Raw genomic sequence first — 26,243 nt, 5'->3', positions numbered from 1 at the left:
TGTGTGTGTATATATACTGAGGTGATGTGTGTGTGAGAATAAGTGTGTGTGTATATATACTGAGGTGATGTGTGTGTGAGAATAAGTGTGTGTGCATATATACTGACGGTGATGTGTGTGTGAGAATAAGTGTGTGTGTATATATACTGAGGTGATGTGTGTGTGAGAATAAGTGTGTGTGTATATAGACTGAGGTGATGTGTGTGTGAGAATAAGTGTGTTTGTATATAGACTGAGGTGATGTGTGTGTGAGAATAAGTGTGTGTGTATATAGACTGAGGTGATGTGTGTGTGAGAATAAGTTTGTGTGTATATATACTGACGGTGATGTGTGTGTGAGAATAAGTGTGTGTGTATATATACTGAGGTGATGTGTGTGTGAGAATAAGTGTGTGTGTATATAGACTGAGGTGATGTGTGTGTGAGAATAAGTGTGTGTGTATATATACTGACGGTGATGTGTGTGTGAGAATAAGTGTGTGTGTATATATACTGACGGTGATGTGTGTGTGAGAATAAGTGTGTGTGTATATATACTGACGGTGATGTGTGTGTGAGAATAAGTGTGTGTGTATATATACTGACGGTGATGTGTGTGTGAGAATAAGTGTGTGGGTATATATACTGAGGTGATGTGTGTGTGAGAATAAGTGTGTGTGTATATAGACTGAGGTGATGTGTGTGAGATTAAGTGTGTGTGTATATATACTGAGGTGATGTGTGTGTGAGAATAAGTGTGTGTGTATATAGACTGAGGTGATGTGTGTGAGATTAAGTGTGTGTGTATATATACTGAGGTGATGTGTGTGAGATTAAGTGTGTGTGTATATAGACTGAGGTGATGTGTGTGAGATTAAGTGTGTGTGTATATATACTGACGGTGATGTGTGTGTGAGATTAAGTGTGTGTGTATATAGACTGACGGTGATGTGAGTGAGAATAAGTGTGTGTGTATATATACTGAGGTGATGTGTGTGAGATTAAGTGTGTGTGGGGTGGTTGGAGATGCCCACGTTGTTAATCCCTTCACTCACAATCAGTGAGGCGCCGACTCCAACACATCGCTCTCAGCATCACTGTCACACGGAATCCGTCTGCTTCTCCCACACTCGCCAGCTCACTCGGCACCGAGAGAGGATCAGGCAGAGGGCTGCAAACATTGACAAAGGGAGCGATGCATCAGGAGAGACGCCCTTCTCGGTACGATGCCGTGTGTGCAAGGACGGGGCAGGTGAGGGGGGTTTTGCATGTTGGGTGGTGGTGGTGGGGAGAGAAGTCGTGCCTGGTAAACTGGTGTAAATGAGGCTTTGCTGAGTTGTGGGGCGTGTTGCGTTGGATTGAGATGGAGGGGACGGATGGGGTTGGGAACCGACAATGTTTGTGTGAGGACACCCCAGAGCGGGCTATACCGGGACCATCGCACACACACCGGGCAGGGGAAGGGGCAGCGGCCGCGGACAGACCCCGGGGCTGGGCTCACAGTCTGGGGTTTGAGCAGTGAGCGGATCGCCGAGTCCGCAACTGTTTGTGTAGAAATGTAACTTCCACTCTGGAACCCGCCTCCTCGGAGAAAAGAGGGATTTTATATTTATATATCATTCAATTTGCATTTAATTTAAACCAAAATAATCAGAAACAAGTCGCTTTTGGGAAGGGGAAGGAGCGAGACCGCGCTGCAGGGTCCAGGTTTAGATCGGGTTCTGACCGGGGCCGGGTCACCGGAGCCCGCACTGACCGCACCGGGTCACCGTGGTTTGCTGGAAGCGAGAAAGTTGGTCTGTTAGTGGCCGGAATATCAACTCCACATCGCAGTCCAGCTGTGATAGATAGATAGAGATAGAGATATAGATAGAGCGATAGATAGAGAGAGCGATGGACAGATAGAGGTAGAGAAATTATAGATAGAGAGATAGATAGAGAGAGCGATGGACAGATAGAGGTAGAGAAATTATAGATAGATAGATAGAGAGAGCGATGGACAGATAGAGGTAGAGAAATTATAGATAGAGAGATAGATAGAGAGAGCGATAGATAGATAGAGGTAGAGAGATAGAAAAATTATAGATAGATAGGGAGATAGATAGAGAGCAAGATAGATAGAAAGAGAGCTAGATAGAGAGATAGATAAAGATAGAGATAGATAGAGAGCAAGATAGGTGGATAGATAGATAGAGCGATAGATAAAGATAGAGATAGATAGAGAGATGATAGATAGAGAGCAAGATAGATAGATAGAGATAGAAAGATAGATAGAGATAGATTGATAATAGAGCTAGATAGACAGAGAGAGAGAGAGATGATAGATGATAGAGAGAGAACTAGATAGATAGATAGATCATTGGGAGCAAACACTGTTACAGAGCAGAAGTCGGGGGGAGGGGGAGATGGTCCAATGCTCATTAGGACTCTCTGAATGAATAAAACTCACCCTCCCGCTGTGTATCTGCGGCTGGAGAGAAAAATCAACATCGATACAACTTTCTGAGTGAAAATGAGACCATCCCACGTTTTGTTAACATTGTTAATTCGTCCTGACACAGCGAAAGAGCTGGAAACCAACCAGTGCCAGTTTAATTGTTGTATGAAGGTAGGGTTTTAAATTATATATATATATATATATATATATAGGCGTTCTAGGGATAAATGTGTGACTCGCCCCAGCGTGTGTTGAAAGTGTCACCCGGAATATTGGGAGATCTGCTCGCTAGAGGGCGGTTCAAGTCCTGGTCTCACCGTCTAAACCTCAGTCCCTTCAAACAAGGAGCGAAAATACATCAGCCGCCAAACCATTAAAAACCTCAGCAGCGCAGCGGAGAGCCCGCACCTGCTGTGGGTTTAATCCAATAGTAAAATCAATGTTCAGCCATTAAAACCGGGACAGCTTTAAATTGTTGCCATCACATCCCATAATATACCGATACACACACTGGTGGCCAGCAGTGAGAAACGGCTAGAATATTTTACTCAATGATTCATATATATATACACACAGAGTCTAGACTGGCGAACATGTTTAATTTTGTGGTACAAAGTTTTTTTAATGGGAATATTTTCCCATAAAAGTGTTAAATTAGCAGTGCGGCTCATTTCAGCCCGAGGAGCCCCTGTTTAACCTGTATTTAAAGCTCATGTACTTACTTTCAAAGATTTTTTTTGGTAAACGATTTTACTTGGATTATTATTTGTAATAACTCCTGTCAAATTATAACGATACTGTCTGCGGTTGGAGCCCCAGCGCCGCTTGCAAAGCAACAGAAAAATTATTTGCATTTATTAAATCAAGTGCAAGGGCCACTCCAAAACGCCTCCAACACCTTGTCAATAATTAAAGTGCTCACTCCTCCCACAAAATCTTCATCCCTCCGCTTATTTCCGATCAAATTGAAGCTTTCAAGGAACAAGTGACCAGTAAAGTAACTCCCTCCTCAAGGAGAGGGATACCCCGCCCTATCTCGCTCCAAACGCTTTGTGTATCGCTCCAGCTATTGTATCGAGCTTAGGTTTGGCATAAAAATAAATTGTTCATCAATAATCGTGGATTATCTTTAGTTCTAATTTGCAGAGTTGGTACAAATTGTTGAGTTCCTATAATTAAATGTCACTTTAATGTGCAGCAGTAAATATTCTTTATGCCAAGGAGTCATATTTTTCGCTGCAGCTTGGAAATACAGTGTTTAGAATCAGAGCTTTGTGAGGAAGGTACAGGAACTGGGCCCACACGCCTGCCCCTCGAGCCCTACAGCACCGCAATAGCAACAGTTCACGTTGCCTGGTCCTGATAACACCTAAAGCAAATTGCACTTCTCAGACCTCACGCAGTTCATACATCGTATTGCAAATGGCCAGGATTCTAGATCGGGCTAAAAAGGTTCCCATCCACTGTTCCTCTATGGTTAAATATTGATCAATCGCATTGTTTTCGCTGCAATTGGATAATTTTCGTTCCAAACACTTTTCCCCCTCAGCTATCAGGTGAAATAAAATGTTTTTGTTCCACTGCTGGCCACACAGATGCAGTTTAACTGATGCGGCAGCAATAGTCTTCAGTAAAATATTTTGGTAAAAGCAGGTCAGGATAACCTACTTCAGTTGAACAACGGGATCACCAGCTGATTGGAAGATGAACCGTGTGATGTACATTCTCCCTTATCATCATAAAGTGTGATAAACAGTCCAGTTACTGTCCCGTTGTGTGATGTACAGTTCTATTACCGTCCCAGTGTGTGATGTACAGTTCTATTACCGTCCCAGTGTGTGATGTACAGTTCTATTACTGTCCCAGTGTGTGACGTACAGTTCTATTACTGTCCCAGTGTGTGATGTACAGTTCTATTACTGTCCCAGTGTGTGACGTACAGTTCTATTACTGTCCCAGTGTGTGATGTACAGTTCTATTACTGTCCCAGTGTGTGATGTACAGTTCTATTACTGTCCCAGTGTGTGATGTACAGTTCTATTACCGTCACAGTGTGTGATGTACAGTTCTATTACTGTCCCAGTGTGTGACGTACAGTTCTATTACTGTCCTGTTGTGTGATGTACAGTTCTATTACCGTCCCAGTGTGTGATGTACAGTTCTATTACTGTCCCAGTGTGTGACGTACTGTTCTATTACTGTCCCAGTGTGTGATGTACAGTTCTATTACCGTCCCAGTGTGTGATGTACAGTTCTATTACCGTCCCAGTGTGTGACGTACAGTTCTATTACCGTCCCAGTGTGTGACGTACAGTTCTATTACTGTCCCAGTGTGTGATGTACAGTTCTATTACTGTCCCAGTGTGTGACGTACAGTTCTATTACTGTCCCAGTGTGTGATGTACAGTTCTATTACTGTCCCAGTGTGTGATGTACAGTTCTATTACTGTCCCAGTGTGTGATGTACAGTTCTATTACTGTCCCAGTGTGTGATGTACAGTTCTATTACTGTCCCAGTGTGTGACGTACAGTTCTATTACTGTCCCAGTGTGACGTACAGTTCTATTACTGTCCCAGTGTGTGATGTACAGTTCTATTACTGTCCCAGTGTGTGATGTACAGTTCTATTACTGTCCCAGTGTGTGACGTACAGTTCTATTACCGTCCCAGTGTGACGTACAGTTCTATTACCGTCCCAGTGTGACGTACAGTTCTATTACCGTCCCAGTGTGTGACGTACAGTTCTATTACTGTGCCAGTGTGTGATGTACAGTTCTATTACTGTCCCAGTGTGTGATGTACAGTTCTATTACCGTCCCAGTGTGTGACGTACAGTTCTATTACCGTCCCAGTGTGTGATGTACAGTTCTATTACTGTCCCAGTGTGTGATGTACAGTTCTATTACTGTCCCAGTGTGTGATGTACAGTTCTGTTACTGTCCCAGTGTGTGATGTACAGTTCTATTACTGTCCCAGTGTGTGATGTACAGTTCTATTACCGTCCCAGTGTGTGACGTACAGTTCTATTACTGTCCCAGTGTGTGATGTACAGTTCTATTACTGTCCCAGTGTGTGATGTACAGTTCTATTACCGTCCCAGTGTGTGATGTACAGTTCTATTACTGTCCCAGTGTGTGATGTACAGTTCTATTACTGTCCCAGTGTGTGATGTACAGTTCTATTACTGTCCCAGTGTGTGATGTACAGTTCTATTACTGTCCCAGTGTGTGACGTACAGTTCTATTACCGTCCCAGTGTGTGATGTACAGTTCTATTACTGTCCCAGTGTGTGATGTACAGTTCTATTACTGTCCCAGTGTGTGATGTACAGTTCTATTACTGTCCCGGTGTGTGATGTACAGTTCTATTACTGTCCCGGTGTGTGATGTACAGTTCTATTACTGTCCCGGTGTGTGATGTACAGTTCTATTACTGTCCCGGTGTGTGATGTACAGTTCTATTACTGTCCCAGTGTGTGATGTACAGTTCTATTACTGTCCCAGTGTGTGATGTACAGTTCTATTACTGCTCCAGTGTGTGACGTACAGTTCTATTACCATCCTAGTGTCTGATGTACAGTTCTATTACTGTCCCAGTGAGTGATAATCAGTCCAGTTACTGTCCCAGTGTTTGATGTACAGTTCTATTACAGTTCCAATCCATTACTGTCCCAGTGTTTGATGTACAGTTCTATTACTATTCCAGTGTGTGATAAACAGTCCAGTTACTGTCCCAGTGCGTGATGTACAGTTCTATTACAGTTCCAATCCATTACTGTCCCAGCATGTGATGTACAGTTCTATTACTGTTCCTTTCCAGTTACTGTCCCATTGTGTGATAAATAGTCCAGTTATTGTCCTCGTGTGTGATATACGGGCCTGTTATTGTCCCAGTGTGCATGATTACTGTCTTGTTATGAGACATAGTCCAACTTATTGACCCAGCCTGTAATGTAGTGTTCCAGTGTGTTATGTGAGGTCCCAGTTACTGTTCCAGTGTGTTATGTGAGGTCCCAGTTACTGTTCCAGTGTGTTATGTGAGGTCCCAGTTACTGTTCCAGTGTGTTATGTGAGGTCCCAGTTACTGTTCCAGTGTGTTATGTGAGGTCCCAGTTACTGTTCCAGTGTGTTATGTGAGGTCCCAGTTACTGTTCCAGTGTGTTATGTGAGGTCCCAGTTACTGTTCCAGTGTGTTATGTGAGGTCCCAGTTACTGTTCCAGTGTGTTATGTGAGGTCCCAGTTACTGTTCCAGTGTGTTATGTGAGGTCCTAGTTACTGTTCCAGTGTATTATGCGAGGTCCCAGTTACTGTTCCAGTGTGTTATGTGAGGTCCCAGTTACTGTTCCAGTGTGTTATGTGAGGTCCCAGTAACTGTTCCAGTGTGTTATGTGAGGTCCCAGTTACTGTTCCAGTGTGTTATGTGAGGTCCCAGTAACTGTTCCAGTGTGTTATGTGAGGTCCCAGTTACTGTTCCAGTGTGTTATGTGAGGTCCCAGTTACTGTTCCAGTGTGTTATGTGAGGTCCCAGTTACGGTTCCAGTGTATTATGTGAGGTCCCAGTTACTGTTCCAGTGTGTTATGTGAGGTCCCAGTTACTGTTCCAGTGTGTTATGTGAGGTCCCAGTTACTGTTCCAGTGTATTATGTGAGGTCCCAGTTACTGTTCCAGTGTGTTATGTGAGGTCCCAGTTACTGTTCCAGTGAGTTATGTGAGGTCCCAGTTACTGTTCCAGTGTGTTATGTAAGGTCCCAGTTACTGTTCCAGTGTATTATGTGAGGTCCCAGTTACTGTTCCAGTGTATTATGTGAGGTCCCAGTTACTGTTCCAGTGTGTTATGTAAGGTCCCAGTTACTGTTCCAGTGTGTTATGTGAGGTCCCAGTTACTGTTCCAGTGTGTTATGTAAGGTCCCAGTTACTGTTCCAGTGTATTATGTGAGGTCCCAGTTACTGTTCCAGTGTGTTATGTGAGGTCCCAGTTACTGTTCCAGTGTGTTATGTGAGGTCCCAGTTACTGTTCCAGTGTGTTATGCGAGGTCCCAGTAACTGTTCCAGTGTGTTATGCGAGGTCCCAGTTACTGTTCCAGTGTGTTATGCGAGGTCCTAGTTACTGTTCCAGTGTATTATGCGAGGTCCCAGTTACTGTTCCAGTGTGTTATGTGAGGTCCCAGTTACTGTTCCAGTGTGTTATGTGAGGTCCCAGTAACTGTTCCAGTGTGTTATGTGAGGTCCCAGTTACTGTTCCAGTGTGTTATGTGAGGTCCCAGTAACTGTTCCAGTGTGTTATGTGAGGTCCCAGTTACTGTTCCAGTGTGTTATGTGAGGTCCCAGTTACTGTTCCAGTGTGTTATGTGAGGTCCCAGTTACGGTTCCAGTGTATTATGTGAGGTCCCAGTTACTGTTCCAGTGTGTTATGTGAGGTCCCAGTTACTGTTCCAGTGTGTTATGTGAGGTCCCAGTTACTGTTCCAGTGTATTATGTGAGGTCCCAGTTACTGTTCCAGTGTGTTATGTGAGGTCCCAGTTACTGTTCCAGTGAGTTATGTGAGGTCCCAGTTACTGTTCCAGTGTGTTATGTAAGGTCCCAGTTACTGTTCCAGTGTATTATGTGAGGTCCCAGTTACTGTTCCAGTGTGTTATGTGAGGTCCCAGTTACTGTTCCAGTGTATTATGTGAGGTCCCAGTTACTGTTCCAGTGTGTTATGTAAGGTCCCAGTTACTGTTCCAGTGTGTTATGTGAGGTCCCAGTTACTGTTCCAGTGTGTTATGTAAGGTCCCAGTTACTGTTCCAGTGTATTATGTGAGGTCCCAGTTACTGTTCCAGTGTGTTATGTGAGGTCCCAGTTACTGTTCCAGTGTGTTATGTAAGGTCCCAGTTACTGTTCCAGTGTGTTATGTGAGGTCCCAGTTACTGTTCCAGTGTGTTATGTAAGGTCCCAGTTACTGTTCCAGTGTGTTATGTGAGGTCCCAGTTACTGTTCCAGTGTGTTATGTGAGGTCCCAGTAACTGTTCCAGTGTGTTATGTAAGGTCCCAGTTACTGTTCCAGTGTGTTATGTGAGGTCCCAGTAACTGTTCCAGTGTGTTATGTGAGGTCCCAGTTACTGTTCCAGTGTGTTATCTGAGGTCCCAGTTACTGTTCCAGTGTGTTATGTGAGGTCCCAGTTACTGTTCCAGTGTATTATGTGAGGTCCCAGTAACTGTTCCAGTGTGTTATGTGAGGTCCCAGTTACTGTTCCAGTGTATTATGTGAGGTCCCAGTTACTGTTCCAGTGTGTTATGTGAGGTCCCAGTTACTGTTCCAGTGTGTGACATTCAGTCCTAGTTACCATCCTGATGCATATTTTCCCAGTAACATTAACAATACATGTGATTTACAGTCCAGTTACTTTCCTGATGCATTATGTACAGATGCATTACTATACCAGTGTGTGATGTAAAGTCCCATTGCTGCCCAATATCTGATACAGAATGCTCGTTGCCGTTCAGTCCAATGTGATGTACAGTCTCAGTAACTGTACCAGTCTGTCTAATGTAATTCCAATAACAGTAGCAGTCTGTGTAATATACAGTCCCAGTAACTGTACCAGTCTGTGTTATATACAGTCCCAGTAACTGTATCAGTCTGTGTTATATACAGTCCCAGTAACTGTACCAGTCTGTGTAATGTACAGTCCCAGTAACTGTACCAGTCTGTGTAATGTACAGTCCCAGTAACTGTACCAGTCTGTGTAATGTACAGTCCCAGTAACTGTACCAGTCTGTGTAATGTACAGTCCCAGTAACTGTACCAGTCTGTGTAATGTACAGTCCCAGTAACCGTACCAGTCTGTGTAATGTACAGTCCCAGTAACTGTACCAGTCTGTGTGATGTACAGTTCCAGTTACTGTACCAGTCTGTGTGATGTGCAGTCCCATTTACTGTCCTGGTGCATGTGAGACATACAGTCTGTATCCATGTGTGTGTGATGTATATTGTCACACATTGTGCCACTGTATAAAGTACATTCCCAGCTACAGTCCAGGTGTGTGACATAAAGTCCCAGTTACAACTTGTTCTGTGTAATGTACACTTCCTGTTATGGTCCATGGGATTTGCTGGTTAGTCTTCCTGCGTGTGTGATGCATAGTCCCATTACTTTCCCGTTGAGTGACATACAGTCCTATTACTGTCCCAGTGTGTGATGTATCATCCTGTTATTGCCTGATTTGTGATGTACAGTTCATTACTGTCCCAGTGTGATTTAAAGTTCAGTTATTATCCTGTTGTGTGAGGTACAGTTCTGTTACTGCCCAGTGTGTGCAATTGCATCCCTCTTTATTGTGCCAGTATTTGTGACGTACAGTCCCAATTACTGTCTCATTGTGTGTGATGTAATCCCAATTATTGTCTGGTATGATATGCAGTCCCAGTGATTTTCTTTTATTCTGTGTGTTGAACAGTCCCAATTATTGTCTTGTGTGTTGTACAGTCCCAGTTATTGTCCTGTGTGATGTACAGTCCCAGTTATTGTCTCAGTATGTGATGTACAGTCCGAGTTATTGTCCTGTGTGATGTACAGTCCCAGTTATTGTCCTGTGTGATGTACAGTCCGAGTTATTGTCCTGTGTGATGTACAGTCCCAGTTATTGTCTTGTGTGTTGTACAGTCCCAGTTATTGTCCTGTGTGATGTACAGTCCCAGTTATTGTCCTGTGTGATGTACAGTCCCAGTTATTGTCCTGTGTGATGTACAGTCCCAGTTATTGTCCTGTGTGATGTACAGTCCCAGTTATTGTCCTGTGTGATGTACAGTCCCAGTTATTGTCTCAGTATGTGATGTACAGTCCGAGTTATTGTCCTGTGTGATGTACAGTCCCAGTTATTGTCTTGTGTGTTGTACAGTCCCAGTTATTGTCCTGTGTGATGTACAGTCCCAGTTATTGTCCTGTGTGATGTACAGTCCCAGTTATTGTCCTGTGTGATGTACAGTCCCAGTTATTGTCCTGTGTGATGTACAGTCCCAGTTATTGTCTTGTGTGATGTACAGTCCCAGTTATTGTCCTGTGTGATGTACAGTCCCAGTTATTGTCCTGTGCGTTGTACAGTCCCAGTTATTGTCTCAGTATGTGATGTACAGTCCTAGTTATTGTCTTGGTGTGTGATGTAGTCCCAGGTATTGTTCAGTCCCAGTTATTGTCTCAGTATGTGATGTACAGTCCGAGTTATTGTCCTGTGTAATGTACAGTCCCAGTTATTGTCCTGTGTAATGTACAGTCCCAGTATTGTCCTGTGAAATGTACAGTCCCACTATTGTCCTGTGAAATGTACAGTCCCAGTTTTATCCCGTGAAATGTACAGTCCCAGTATTGTCCTGTGAAATGTACAGTCCCAGTTTTATCCTGTGTAATGTACAGTCCCAGTATTATCCTGTGTAAAGTACAGTCCCACTATTGTCCTGTGAAATGTACAGTCCCACTATTGTCCTGTGAAATGTACAGTCCCACTATTGTCCTGTGTAATGTACAGTCCCACTATTGTCCTGTGTAATGTACAGTCCCACTATTGTCCTGTGTAATGTACAGTCCCAGTATTGTCCTGTGTAATGTACAGTCCCAGTATTGTCCTGTGTAATGTACAGTCCCAGTATTGTCCTGTGAAATGTACAGTCCCAGTATTGTCCTGTGAAATGTACAGTCCCAGTATTGTCCTGTGAAATGTACAGTCCCACTATTGTCCTGTGTAATGTACAGTCCCAGTATTGTCCTGTGTAATGTACAGTCCCAGTATTGTCCTGTGTAATGTACAGTCCCAGTTTTATCCTGTGTAATGTACAGTCCCAGTATTATCCTGTGTAATGTACAGTCCCACTATTGTCCTGTGTAATGTACAGTCCCACTATTGTCCTGTGTAATGTACAGTCCCACTATTGTCCTGTGAAATGTACAGTCCCAGTATTGTCCTGTGTAATGTACAGTCCCAGTATTGTCCAGTGTAATGCACAGCCCCAGTATTGTCCAGTGTAATGTACAGTCCTGGTATTGTTCTGTTAAATGTACAGTCCCAGTATTATCCTGTGTAATGTACAGTCCCAGTATTGTCCAGTGTAATGTACAGTCCCAGTATTGTCCAGTGTAATGTACAGTCCCGGTATTGTTCTGTTAAATGTACAGTCCCAGTATTATCCTGTGTAATGTACAGTCCCAGTATTATCCTGTGTAATGTACAGTCCCAGTATTGTCCAGTGTAATGTACAGTCCCGGTATTGTTCTGTTAAATGTACAGTCCCAGTATTATCCTGTGTAATGTACAGTCCCAGTATTGTCCTGTGTAATGTACAGTCCCAGTATTGTCCAGTGTAATGTACAGTCCCAGTACTGTCCAGTGTAATGCACAGACCCAGTTTTGTCCTGTGAAATGTACAGTCCCAGTGATGTCCAGTGTAATGTACAGTCCCAGTATTATCCTGTGTAATGTACAGTCCCAGTTATTGTCCTTATAAGAGACCATAAGAGATAGGAACAGGAGTAGGCCATTCGGCCCCTCGAGCCTGCCCCGCCATTTAATGAGATCATGGCTGCTCTGATTTTTACCTCAACTCCACTTTCCCGCCCTTTTCCCGTATCCTTTCACTCCCTTGCTGATCAAAAGTTTGTCTAACTCAGCCTTGAAGGTATTCAATGACTCAGCTTCCACAGCTTTTTGGGGTAAAGAATTCCAAAGATTCACGACCCTCTGGGAGAAGAAATTCCTCCTCATTTCCGTATTAAATGGGCGACCCCTTATTCTGAGACTATGCCCCCTAGTTTTAGATTCCCCCGTGAGGGGTAACATCCTCTCAGCATCTACCCTATCGAGTCCCCTCAGAATCTTATATGTTTCAATAAGATCTCCTCTCATTCTTCTAAACTCCAATGAGTATAGACCCAACCTGTTCAATCTTTCCTCATAAGACAACCCTTCCATACCCGGAATCAACCTAGTGAACCTTCTCTGAACTGCCTCCAATGCAAGTATGACCTTCCTTAAATAAGGGCACTAGAACTGTACGCAGTACTCCAGGTGTACTCCTGCACAGTTGTAGCATGGTTTCCCTGCTTTTATACTCCATCCCCCTAGAAATAAAGGCCAATATTCCATTTGCCTTCCGGATTACCTGCTGCACCTGTATGTTGACTTTTGTGTTTTGTGTACGAGGACACCCAGATCCCTCTGTACCGCAGCATTTTGTAGTATTTCTCCATTCAAATGATATTTTGCTTTTTTATTTTTCCTCCCAAAGTGGATGACTTCACATTTTCCCACATTACATTCCATCTGCCAAATTTTTGCCCATTCGTTTAACCTGTCAATATTCCTTTGCAGACACTTTGTGTCCTCATCGCAACTTGCTTTTCAACCTATCTTTGCATCATCAGCAAATTTGGCCACACTCTGTTCCTTCTTCCAAGTCATTGATATATATTGTAAATAGTTGAGGCCCCAGCACTGAGCCCTGCGGCACCCCACTAGTTACAGATTGCCATTTTGAAAATGACCCTTTTATCCCGACTCTTTGTTTTCTGTTCGTTAGCCAATCCTCTATCCATGCCAGTATATTACCCCCAACACCATGAGCTCTTATCTTGTGTGCAGTAATCTTTTATGTGGCACCTTATCGAATGCCTTTTGGAAATCCAAATATACTGCATCCATTGGTTCCCCTTTCTCCACCCTGCCCGTTACTTCCTCAAAGAACTCTAATAAATTTGTCAGACGTGATTTCCCCTTCATAAAACCAATTCTCCTTGATTGTATTATGAGTCTCCAAATGTCCTGTTACTACTTCCTTAATAATGGATTCTAGCATTTTCCCAATGACAGATGTTAGGCTAACTGGTCTATAGTTACCTGCTTTCTGTCTCACTCCCTTCTTGAATAGGGGTGTTACATTTGCGGTTTTCCAATCCGCTGGGACCTTTCCAGAATCTAGTGAATTCTGCAAGATTACAACCAATGCATCCACTGTCTCTGTAGCCACTTCCTTTAAGACCCTCGGATGCAAGCCATCAGGTCCAGGGGACTTGTCAGCCTTTAGACCCATTAGTTTACCTAGTACTTTTTCTCTAGTGATAGTGATTGTTTTTAGTTCCTCCCTCCCCTTTGCCCCTTGATTTTCTACTATTATTGGTATATTATTAGTGTCTTCTACTGTGAAGACAGATACAAAATGTCTGTTCAATTCCTCTGCTATTTCCTTGTTTTCCATTATTATTTCCCCAGTCTCATCTTCTAAGGGACCAATGTTTACTTTAGCTACCCTCTTCCTTTTTATATACTTGTAGAAGCTTTTACTGTCAGTTTTTATATTTCTTCCTAGTTTACTCTCATCATTTATTTTCTCCCTCTTTATTATTCTTTTCGTCATCCTTTGCTGGTTTTTAAAGTTTTCCCAATCTTCGGGCTTACCAGTAATCTTTGCCATGTTGTATGCTTTTTCTTTTAACTTGATACCATCCTTGACTTCCTTAGTTAGCCATGGTTGGTTCACCCTTTTTGTGGAGTCTTTCCTCCTAACAGGGATATATTTTTGTTGCGAGTCATAAAATATCTTTTTAAATGTTTGCCACTGCATATCCACCATCAAACCATCTAATCTGTTTAACCAGTCCACTTTAGCCAATTCTGCCCTCATTCCTTTATAATTGCCCTTATTTAAGTTTAATACAGTAGTTTCAGACCCAAGGTCCTCGCTCTCAAACTGGATGCGAAATTCTATCATGTTATGATCACTGCTTCCCAAGGGATCCTTTACTTTGAGATCATTAATTAATCCTGTTTCGTTACCCATTACCAGATCCAAAATGGCCTGTTCCCTGGTTCCCCGACATATTGGTCTAAGAAACAGTCCTTAATACACTCTATGAACTCCTCTTCAGGACTATTTTTGCCACTGTGATTTGTCCAATCTATGCGAAAGTTAAAATCGCCCATGATTATTGCATTACCTTTTTTACAAGCCCCCCCTTTTTTCCTGATTAATATTTTGCCCTACAGTGTAGCTACTGTTAGGGGGCCTATATACTACTCCCACCAGTGATTTCTTTCCCTTGCTATTTCTTACCTTCGCCCAAATTGATTCGACATCTTGATCTTCTGAGCCAGGATCATTTCTCACTATTATACCAATTTCATCCTTTATTAACAGAGCTACCCCACCACCTTTACCTTTTTTCCTCTCCTTCCGAAATGTTAAATAACCCTGAATATTTAGCTCCCAACCTTGGTCACCCTGCAACCATGTCTTTGTAATGGCCATGAGATCATACCCATTTGTTTCTATTTGTGCCATCAATTCATCTATCTTATTACGAATGCTGCGCGCATTCAGATAAAGAACCTTTAATTTTGTCTTTTTACCATTCTTTCCTACCCCGGCCCCATTTGCTAGCGCACTCTTATGTTTGTATGCTCTGTCCCTTCCTGACACTCTGTTTATCATTACACCCATCACTTTCCTGTACTACTTCCTTGTCTTTTCTCTTTATCAATCTAAACTTTGCCCCACCTGAGCCCTCCCCCCCTCTATTTAGTTTAAAGCCTTTTCTACCGCCCTAGTTATTCGGTTTGCCAGAACACTGGTCCCAGCATAGTTCAGGTGAAGCCCGTCCCAACGGAACAGCTCCCTCTTTCCCAGTACTGGTGCCAGTGCCCCATGAATCGAAACCCACTTCTCCCACACTAATCTTTGAGCCACGCATTCATCTCTCTGATCTGATTTACCCTGTGCCAATTTGCTCATGGCTCAGGTAATAATCCGGAGATTATCACCTTTGTGGTTCTGCTTTTTAATTTAGTCCTTAGCTGCTCAAACTCCCCCAGCAGAACCTCTTTCTTAGTCCTACCTATGTCGTTGGTACTTAGGTGGACCACGACAACTGGATCCTTCCCCCCACCACTCCAAGTTCTCTCCAGCCCTGAGGAGATGTCCTTAACCCTGACACCGGGTAGGCAACACAGCCTTCGGGACTCTCGCTTTTGGCTGCAGAGAACAGTGGCTATCCCTCTAACTATACTGTCGCCTACTACAACCACATTCCTTTTTACTCCCCCCAACTTGAATGGCCCCCTGAACCACGGTGCCGTGGCCAGTTTGCTTATCCTCCCTGCAGTCCCTGCACTCGTCCACAAGGGCTGCAAGAACCTCGTATCTATTGGACAAGTGCGGAGGCTGAGGCTCCTGCAATGCTACCTCCTGGATCCCCGTACCTGCCTCACTCGCAGTCCTTGATAATGTACAGTCAAAGTTACTGACCTGATTTGCAGCGAACATTCCCAAATACTGTCCCAGTTTGCAGTGAACGTTCCCAAATACTGTCCCAGTTTGCAGTGAACATTCCCAAATACTGTCCCAGTTTGCAGTGAACATTCCCATATACTGTCCCAGTTTGCAGTGAACATTCCCAAATACTGTCCCAGTTTGCAGTGAACATTCCCAAATACTGTCCCAGTTTGCAGTGAACATTCCCATATACTGTCCCAGTGTGCCATGTACAGTCCCAGTTGCTTTACTGTGTGAGATAGACCCAGGGGTGTGTGGTACAATTTACTGTCTGTGGGTGAGTGATGTCCAATCAGTTGCTCTCCCTCTGTGTTGAATACAATCACAGTTAAGAAAGAAAGACTTGCATTTATATAGTGCCTTTCACGAACTCAGGATGTTTCAAAGCTCTTTACGGCCAATGAAGTACTTTTGACGTGTAGTCACTGTTGTAGTGTAGGAAACGCGGCAGCCGATTTGCGCACAGCAAGATCCCACAAACAGCAATGTGATAATGACCAGATAATCTGTTTTAGTGATCATAGTCGGTACAGCACAGGAGGAGGCTACTTGACCCATCGTGCCTGTGCCGGCTCTTTGAAAGAGCTGTCCAATTTGTCCCACTCCCCTGTTCCTTTCCCATGGCTTTATAAATTTTTTCCCTTCAAGTATTTATCCAATTCCCCTTTGAAAGTTACCATTGATTCTGTTTCCACCACCCTTTCAGGCAGCACATTCCAGATCATAACAACTCACTGCATAACAAAATGTTTCCTCATGTCACCTCTGGCTCTTTTGCCGATCACTTTAAATCTGTGTCCTCTGGTTACCGACCCTTCTGCCACTGGAAACAGTTTCTCCTTATTTACTCTATCAAAACCGTTCATGATTTTGAACACTTCTATCAAATCTCCTCTTAACCTTCTCTGCTCTAAGGAGAACAATCCCAGCTTCTCCAGTCTCTCCACATAACTGAAGTCCCTCATCCCTAGAACCATTCTAGTAAATCTCTTCTGCACCTTCTCCAAGGCCTGGACATCCCTCCTAAAGTGAGGTGCCCAGAATTGAACACAGTACTCCAGCTGAGGCCTAACCAATGTTTTTTTTAAAGTTTTAGCATAACTTTCTTGCTTTTGTACTCTATGCCTCTATTTGTAAAGCCCAGGATCCCATATGCTTTTTAACAGCCTTCTCAACTTGTCCTGCCACCTTCAAAGATTTGTGTATGTGCACCCCTGGGTCTCTCTGTTCCTGCACTCTCTTTAAAATTGTACCATTTAGTTTATATTGCCTCTCCTCATTCTTTTTACCAAAATGTATCACTTCACACTTCTCTGCATTAAATTTCATCTGCCATCTGTCTGCCCATTTCACCAGTCTGTCTATGTCCTCCTGAAGTCTGTTACTATCCTCCACATTGTTCACTACATTTCCAAGTTTTGTGTCATCTGCAAACTTTGAAATTATACCCTCTATACTCAAGTCCAGGTCATTAATATATATCAAAAAGAGCAGTGGTCCTAATACTGACCCCTGGGGAACACCACTCTATACTTCCCTCCAGTCTGAAAAACAACCATTCACCACTACTTTCTGTTTTCTGTCCCTTAGACAATTTTGTATCCACACTGCCACTGTCCCTTTTATCCCATGGGCTTTAATTTTGCTAACAAGTCTATTATGTGGTACTTTATCGATTGCCTTTTGAAAGTCCATATACACAACATCAACCTCACTACCCTCATCAATCTTCTCCATTACTTCATCAAAGAACTCAATCAAGTTAGTCAAACATGATATTCCTTTAACAAATCCGGGCAGACTTTCATTTATTAGCTCAGACTTTTCCAAGTGCCAATTTATTTTGTTCTGGATTATTGTCTCTAAAAGTTTCCCCACCACTGATTGTTAGGCTGACTCGGTTGTAATTGCCGGGTTTATCCCTCTCCCCTTTTTTGAACAGGGGTGTAACATTTGCAATCCTCCAGTCCTCCAGCACCATCCCCACATCTAAGGAGGGTTGGAAGATTGTGGCCAGAGCCTCCGCAATTTCCACCCTTACTTCCCTCAGTAACCCAGGATACATCCCATCTGGACCGGATGACTTTTCTACTTTGAGTACGGCCAATCTTTTAAGTACCTCCTCTTTATCTATTTTTATCCTATCCAATATTACTACTATCTCTTCTTTTACTGCTACAATGGCAGCATCCTCTTCTCTAGCGAAGACGGGTGTGAAGTATTCATTTAATTCCTCAGCCATGCCCTCTGCCTCCACAAGAAGATTTCCTTTTTTGTCCCTAATCGCTCCCACCTTTCCTTTGACTGCCCTTTTACTATTTATATATTTATAAAAGACCGTTGGGTTCCCTTTTATGTTACCCACTAATCTATTCTCAGACTCTCTCTTTGCCCCTCTTATTACCTTTATCAGATCTCCTCTGTACTTTTCGTATTCAGCTTGGTTCTTCACTGTATTATGAACCTTACATTCATCATAAGCCTTCTTTTTCTGTTGGTTGAGGGATAAATATTAGCCAGGAAAGATCTCCCCTGCTCTTCTTCGAAATAGTGCCATGAGATCTTTTATGTCCACCTGAGAGGGCAGAGGGGGCCTTGGTTTAACGTCTCATCTGAAAGACGACACCCCCGACAGTGCAGCACTCCCTCAGTACTGTACTGGAGTGTCAGCCTGGATTTTGTGCTCAAGTCTCGGGAGTGGTTCTTGCACACACAACCATCCAACTCTGAGGCGAGAGTCACTGAGTCACAGTTGGTGAGTTCCCGTCCAGGTGTTTGATGTTTGATGTATAATCCCAGTTACTGTCATAGAGCATGTGATCTAAAATCACAGTCACTGTCCCACTCCCACTATGTGTGATGCACAGTCCCAGTTACTGTCCCAGTGTGGGCAGTGAACAAACCCAGTTACTGTCCTGATGTGTGTGATGCACAGTCCCAGTTACTGTCCTGGTGTGTGTGATGCACAGTCCCAGTTACTGTCCTGGTGTGTATAATACACAGTCCCAGTTACTGTCCTGGTGTGTGTGACGCACAGTCCCAGTTACTGTCCTGGTGTGTGTGATGCACAGTCCCAGTTACTGTCCTGGTGTGTGTGATGCACAGTCCCAGTTACTGTCCTGGTGTGTGTGACGCACAGTCCCAGTTACTGTCCTGGTGTGTGTGACGCACAGTCCCAGTTACTGTCCTGGTGTGTGTGACGCACAGTCCCAGTTACTGTCCTGGTGTGTGTGACGCACAGTCCCAGTTACAGTCCTGGTGTGTGTGATGCACAGTCCCAGTTACTGTCCTGGTGTGTGTGACGCACAGTCCCAGTTCCTGTCCTGGTGTGTGTGTGATGCACAGTCCCAGTTACTGTCCTGGTGTGTATAATACACAGTCCCAGTTACTGTCCTGGTGTATGTGATGCACAGTCCCAGTTACTGTCCTGGTGTGTGTGACGCACAGTCCCAGTTACTGTCTTGGTGTGTGTGACGCACAGTCCCAGTTACTGTCCTGGTGTGTATAATACGCAGTCCCAGTTACTGTCCTGATGTGTGTGATGCGCAGTCCCAGTTACTGTCCTGATGTGTGTGATGCACAGTCCCAGTTACTGTCCTGATGTGTGTGATGCACAGTCCCAGTTACTGTCCTGGTGTGTGTGATGCACAGTCCCAGTTACTGTCCTGGTGTGTGATGCACAGTCCCAGTTACTGTCCTCGTGTGTGTGACGCACAGTCCCAGTTACTGTCCTGATGTGTATAATACGCAGTTCCAGTTACTGTCCTGGTGTGTGTGATGCACAGTCCCAGTTACTGTCCTGGTGTGTGTGACGCACAGTCCCAGTTACTGTCCTGGTGTGTGTGACGCACAGTCCCAGTTACTGTCCTGGTGTGTGTGACGCACAGTCCCAGTTCCTGTCCTGGTGTGTGTGATGCACAGTCCCAGTTACTGTCCTGGTGTGTGTGACGCACAGTCCCAGTTACTGTCCTGGTGTGTGTGACGCACAGTCCCAGTTACTGTCCTGGTGTGTATAATACACAGTCCCAGTTACTGTCCTGGTGTGTGTGATGCACAGTCCCAGTTACTGTCCTGATGTGTGTGTGATGCACAGTCCCAGTTACTGTCCTGGTGTGTGTGACGCACAGTCCCAGTTACTGTCCCGGTGTGTGTGATGCACAGTCCCAGTTACTGTCCTGGTGTGTATAATACACAGTCCCAGTTACTGTCCTGGTGTGTGTGATGCACAGTCCCAGTTACTGTCCTGGTGTGTGTGACGCACAGTCCCAGTTACTGTCCTGGTGTGTATAATACGCAGTCCCAGTTACTGTCCTGATGTGTATAATACGCAGTCCCAGTTACTGTCCTGATGTGTGTGATGCACAGTCCCAGTTACTGTCCTGGTGTGTGTGACGCACAGTCCCAGTTACTGTCCCGGTGTGTGTGATGCACAGTCCCAGTTACTGTCCTGGTGTGTATAATACACAGTCCCAGTTACTGTCCTGGTGTGTGTGATGCACAGTCCCAGTTACTGTCCTGGTGTGTGTGACGCACAGTCCCAGTTACTGTCCTGGTGTGTATAATACGCAGTCCCAGTTACTGTCCTGATGTGTATAATACGCAGTCCCAGTTACTGTCCTGATGTGTGTGATGCACAGTCCCAGTTACTGTCCTGGTGTGTGTGACGCACAGTCCCAGTTACTGTCCTGGTGTGTGTGATGCACAGTCCCAGTTACTGTCCTGGTGTGTGATGCACAGTCCCAGTTACTGTCCTGGTGTGTGTGACGCACAGTCCCAGTTACTTTCCTGATGTGTATAATACGCAGTCCCAGTTACTGTCCTGATGTGTGTGATGCACAGTCCCAGTTACTGTCCTGGTGTGTGTGACGCACAGTCCCAGTTACTGTCCTGGTGTGTGTGATGCACAGTCCCAGTTACTGTCCTGGTGTGTGATGCACAGTCCCAGTTACTGTCCTGGTGTGTGTGACGCACAGTCCCAGTTACTTTCCTGATGTGTATAATACGCAGTCCCAGTTACTGTCCTGGTGTGTGATGCACAGTCCCAGTTACTGTCCTGGTGTGTGACGCACAGTCCCAGTTACTGTCCTGGTGTGTGTGATGCAGTCCCAGTTACTGTCCTGGTGTGTGATGCACAGTCCCAGTTACTGTCCTGATGTGTATAATACACAGTCCCAGTTACTGTCCTGGTGTGTGTGATGCAGTCCCAGTTACTGTCCTGGTGTGTGTGACGCACAGTCCCAGTTCCTGTCCTGGTGTGTGTGATGCACAGTCCCAGTTACTGTCCTGGTGTGTGACGCACAGTCCCAGTTACTGTCCTGGTGTGTGTGATGCACAGTCCCAGTTACTGTCCTGGTGTGTATAATACACAGTCCCAGTTACTGTCCTGGTGTGTGTGACGCACAGTCCCAGTTACTGACCTGATGTGTGTGTGATGCACAGTCCCAGTTACTGTCCTGGTGTGTATAATACACAGTCCCAGTTACTGTCCTGGTGTATGTGATGCACAGTCCCAGTTACTGTTCCGGTGTGTGATGCACAGTCCCAGTTACTGTCTTGGTGTGTGTGACGCACAGTCCCAGTTACTGTCCTGGTGTGTATAATACGCAGTCGCAGTTACTGTCCTGATGTGTATAATACGCAGTCCCAGTTACTGTCCTGATGTGTGTGATGCACAGTCCCAGTTACTGTCCTGGTGTGTGTGATGCACAGTCCCAGTTACTGTCCTGGTGTGTGTGATGCACAGTCCCAGTTACTGTCCTGGTGTGTGATGCACAGTCCCAGTTACTGTCCTCGTGTGTGTGACGCACAGTCCCAGTTACTGTCCTGATGTGTATAATACGCAGTTCCAGTTACTGTCCTGGTGTGTGATGCACAGTCCCAGTTACTGTCCTGGTGTGTGTGATGCACAGTCCCAGTTACTGTCCTGGTGTGTGTGACGCACAGTCCCAGTTACTGTCCTGGTGTGTGTGACGCACAGTCCCAGTTACTGTCCTGGTGTGTGTGACGCACAGTCCCAGTTACTGTCCTGGTGTGTGACGCACAGTCCCAGTTACTGTCCTGGTGTGTGTGACGCACAGTCCCAGTTACTGTCCTGGTGTGTGTGACGCACAGTCCCAGTTCCTGTCCTGGTGTGTGTGATGCACAGTCCCAGTTACTGTCCTGGTGTGTATAATACACAGTCCCAGTTACTGTCCTGGTGTGTGTGACGCACAGTCCCTGTTACTGTCCTGGTGTGTGTGATGCACAGTCCCAGTTACTGTCCTGGTGTGTGTGACGCACAGTCCCAGTTACTGTCCTGGTGTGTGTGATGCACAGTCCCAGTTACTGTCCTGGTGTGTATAATACACAGTCCCAGTTACTGTCCTGGTGTGTGTGATGCACAGTCCCAGTTACTGTCCTGATGTGTGTGTGATGCACAGTCCCAGTTACTGTCCTGGTGTGTGTGACGCACAGTCCCAGTTACTGTCCCGGTGTGTGTGATGCACAGTCCCAGTTACTGTCCTGGTGTGTATAATACACAGTCCCAGTTACTGTCCTGGTGTGTGTGATGCACAGTCCCAGTTACTGTCCTGGTGTGTGATGCACAGTCCCAGTTACTGTCCTGGTGTGTGTGACGCACAGTCCCAGTTACTGTCCTGGTGTGTATAATACGCAGTCCCAGTTACTGTCCTGATGTGTATAATACGCAGTCCCAGTTACTGTCCTGATGTGTGTGATGCACAGACCCAGTTACTGTCCTGGTGTGTGTGATGCACAGTCCCAGTTACTGTCCTGGTGTGTGTGATGCACAGTCCCAGTTACTGTCCTGGTGTGTGATGCACAGTCCCAGTTACTGTCCTGGTGTGTGTGACGCACAGTCCCAGTTACTTTCCTGATGTGTATAATACGCAGTCCCAGTTACTGTCCTGATGTGTGTGATGCACAGTCCCAGTTACTGTCCTGGTGTGTGATGCACAGTCCCAGTTACTGTCCTGGTGTGTGTGATGCACAGTCCCAGTTACTGTCCTGGTGTGTGATGCACAGTCCCAGTTACTGTCCTGATGTATATAATACACAGTCCCAGTTACTGTCCTGGTGTGTGTGACGCACAGTCCCAGTTACTGTCCTGGTGTGTGTGACGCACAGTCCCAGTTACTGTCCTGGTGTGTGTGACGCACAGTCCCAGTTACTGTCCTGGTGTGTGTGACGCACAGTCCCAGTTACTGTCCTGGTGTGTGTGATGCACAGTCCCAGTTACTGTCCTGATGTGTATAATACACAGTCCCAGTTACTGTCCTGGTGTGTGTGATGCACAGTCCCAGTTACTGTCCTGGTGTGTGTGATGCACAGTCCCAGTTACTGTCCTGGTGTGTGTGACGCACAGTCCCAGTTACTGTCCTGGTGTGTGTGACGCACAGTCCCAGTTACTGTCCTGGTGTGTGTGACGCACAGTCCCAGTTACTGTCCTGGTGTGTGATGCACAGTCCCAGTTACTGTCCTGGTGTGTGTGACGCACAGTCCCAGTTACAGTCCTGGTGTGTGTGATGCACAGTCCCAGTTACTGTCCTGGTGTGTGTGACGCACAGTCCCAGTTCCTGTCCTGGTGTGTGTGATGCACAGTCCCAGTTACTGTCCTGGTGTGTGACGCACAGTCCCAGTTACTGTCCTGGTGTGTGTGATGCACAGTCCCAGTTACTGTCCTGGTGTGTGTGACGCACAGTCCCAGTTATTGTCCTGGTGTGTGTGATGCACAGTCCCAGTTACTGTCCTGGTGTGTATAATACACAGTCCCAGTTACTGTCCTGGTGTGTGTGACGCACAGTCCCAGTTACTGTCCTGATGTGTGTGTGATGCACAGTCCCAGTTACTGTCCTGGTGTGTATAATACACAGTCCCAGTTACTGTCCTGGTGTGTGTAATGCACAGTCCCAGTTACTGTCCTGGTGTGTGATGCACAGTCCCAGTTACTGTCTTGGTGTGTGTGACGCACAGTCCCAGTTACTGTCCTGGTGTGTATAATACGCAGTCGCAGTTACTGTCCTGATGTGTATAATACGCAGTCCCAGTTACTTTCCTGATGTGTGTGATGCACAGTCCCAGTTACTGTCCTGGTGTGTGTGATGCACAGTCCCAGTTACTGTCCTGGTGTGTGTGATGCACAGTCCCAGTTACTGTCCTGGTGTGTGATGCACAGTCCCAGTTACTGTCCTGGTGTGTGTGACGCACAGTCCCAGTTACTGTCCTGATGTGTATAATACGCAGTCCCAGTTACTGTCCTGGTGTGTGATGCACAGTCCCAGTTACTGTCCTGGTGTGTGTGATGCACAGTCCCAGTTACTGTCCTGGTGTGTGTGACGCACAGTCCCAGTTACTGTCCTGGTGTGTGTGACGCACAGTCCCAGTTACTGTCCTGGTGTGTGTGACGCACAGTCCCAGTTACTGTCCTGGTGTGTGTGACGCACAGTCCCAGTTACTGTCCTGGTGTGTGTGACGCACAGTCCCAGTTACTGTCCTGGTGTGTGTGACGCACAGTCCCAGTTCCTGTCCTGGTGTGTGTGATGCACAGTCCCAGTTACTGTCCTGGTGTGTGTGACGCACAGTCCCAGTTACTGTCCTGGTGTGTGTGATGCACAGTCCCAGTTACTGTCCTGGTGTGTGTGACGCACAGTCCCAGTTACTGTCCTGGTGTGTGTGATGCACAGTCCCAGTTACTGTCCTGGTGTGTATAATACACAGTCCCAGTTACTGTCCTGGTGTGTGTGATGCACAGTCCCAGTTACTGTCCTGATGTGTGTGTGATGCACAGTCCCAGTTACTGTCCTGGTGTGTGTGACGCACAGTCCCAGTTACTGTCCCGGTGTGTGTGATGCACAGTCCCAGTTACTGTCCTGGTGTGTGATGCACAGTCCCAGTTACTGTCCTGGTGTGTGTGACGCACAGTCCCAGTTACTGTCCTGGTGTGTATAATACGCAGGTCCAGTTACTGTCCTGATGTGTGTGATGCACAGTCCCAGTTACTGTCCTGGTGTGTGATGCACAGTCCCAGTTACTGTCCTGGTGTGTGTGATGCACAGTCCCAGTTACTGTCCTGGTGTGTGTGATGCACAGTCCCAGTTACTGTCCTGGTGTGTGTGATGCACAGTCCCAGTTACTGTCCTGGTGTATAATACACAGTCCCAGTTACTGTCCTGGTGTGTGTGATGCACAGTCCCAGTTACTGTCCTGGTGTGTGATGCACAGTCCCAGTTACTGTCCTGGTGTGTGATGCACAGTCCCAGTTACTGTCCTGGTGTGTGTGATGCACAGTCCCAGTTACTGTCCTGGTGTGTGTGACGCACAGTCCCAGTTACTGTCCTGGTGTGTGATGCACAGTCCCAGTTACTGTCCTGGTGTGTGATGCACAGTTCCAGTTACTGTCCTAGTGTGTGATGCACAGTCCCAGTTACTGTCCTGGTGTGTGTGATGCACAGTCCCAGTTACTGTCCTGGTGTGTGTGATGCACAGTCCCAGTTACTGTCCTGGTGTGTGTGATGCACAGTCCCAGTTACTGTCCTGGTGTGTGATGCACAGTCCCAGTTACTGTCCTGGTGTGTGATGCACAGTCCCAGTTACTGTCCTGGTGTGTGTGATGCACAGTCCCAGTTACTGTCCTGGTGTGTGATGCACAGTCCCAGTTACTGTCCTGGTGTGTGTGATGCACAGTCCCAGTTACTGTCCTGGTGTGTGTGATGCACAGTCCCAGTTACTGTCCTGGTGTGTGTGATGCACAGTCCCAGTTGCTGTCCTGGTGTGTGTGATGCACAGTCCCAGTTGCTGTCCTGGTGTGTGTGATGCACAGTCCCAGTTACTGTCCTGGTGTGTGTGATGCACAGTCCCAGTTACTGTCCTGGTGTGTATAATACACAGTCCCAGTTACTGTCCTGGTGTGTATAATACACAGTCCCAGTTACTGTCCTGGTGTGTGATGCACAGTCCCAGTTACTGTCCTGGTGTGTGATGCACAGTCCCAGTTACTGTCCTGATGTGTGTGACGCACAGTCCCAGTTGCTGTCCTGGTGTGTGTGATGCACAGTCCCAGTTGCTGTCCTGGTGTGTGTGATGCACAGTCCCAGTTACTGTCCCTGTGTGTGATACACAGTCCCAGTTACTGTCCTGGTGTGTGTGATGCACAGTCCTAGTTACTGTCCTCGTGTGTGTGATGCACAGTCCCAGTTACTGTCCTGGTGTGTGTGATGCACAGTCCCAGTTACTGTCCTGGTGTGTATAATACACAGTCCCAGTTACTGTCCTGGTGTGTATAATACACAGTCCCAGTTACTGTCCTGATGTGTGTGACGCACAGTCCCAGTTACTGTCCTGTTGTGTGTGATGCACAGTCCCAGTTACTGTCCTGGTGTGTGTGATGCACAGTCCCAGTTACTGTCCCTTTGTGTGTGTGATGCACAGTCCCAGTTACTGTCCTGGTGTGTGACGCACAGTCCCAGTTACTGTCCTGGTGTGTGACGCACAGTCCCAGTTACTCTCCTGGTGTGTGACGCACAGTCCCAGTTACT

General features: G+C 45.9%; 1 protein-coding gene across 2 annotated transcripts in view; it reads left to right on the top strand.

Moving 5' to 3' along the window:
• Nucleotides 1-1,076: 1,076 nt before the first annotated feature.
• chst1 (carbohydrate (keratan sulfate Gal-6) sulfotransferase 1) overlaps nucleotides 1,077-26,243 on the top strand; it is a 37,828-nt gene continuing 12,661 nt past the window's right edge. The window contains exon 1 of one of the 2 annotated variants that reach the window (XM_067993551.1): nucleotides 1,077-1,200. The gene's annotated coding sequence lies outside the window, so the exon portion shown is untranslated. Of the gene's footprint in view, nucleotides 1,232-26,243 lie in introns of both variants that reach the window. The other variant, XM_067993550.1, reaches the window with a different exon arrangement.

The sequence above is a fragment of the Heptranchias perlo genome, chromosome 12 (assembly GCF_035084215.1).
Source record: "Heptranchias perlo isolate sHepPer1 chromosome 12, sHepPer1.hap1, whole genome shotgun sequence".
Taxonomy (NCBI): Eukaryota; Metazoa; Chordata; class Chondrichthyes; order Hexanchiformes; family Hexanchidae; genus Heptranchias; species Heptranchias perlo.
This window is presented reverse-complemented; position numbering and strand designations above follow the sequence as displayed.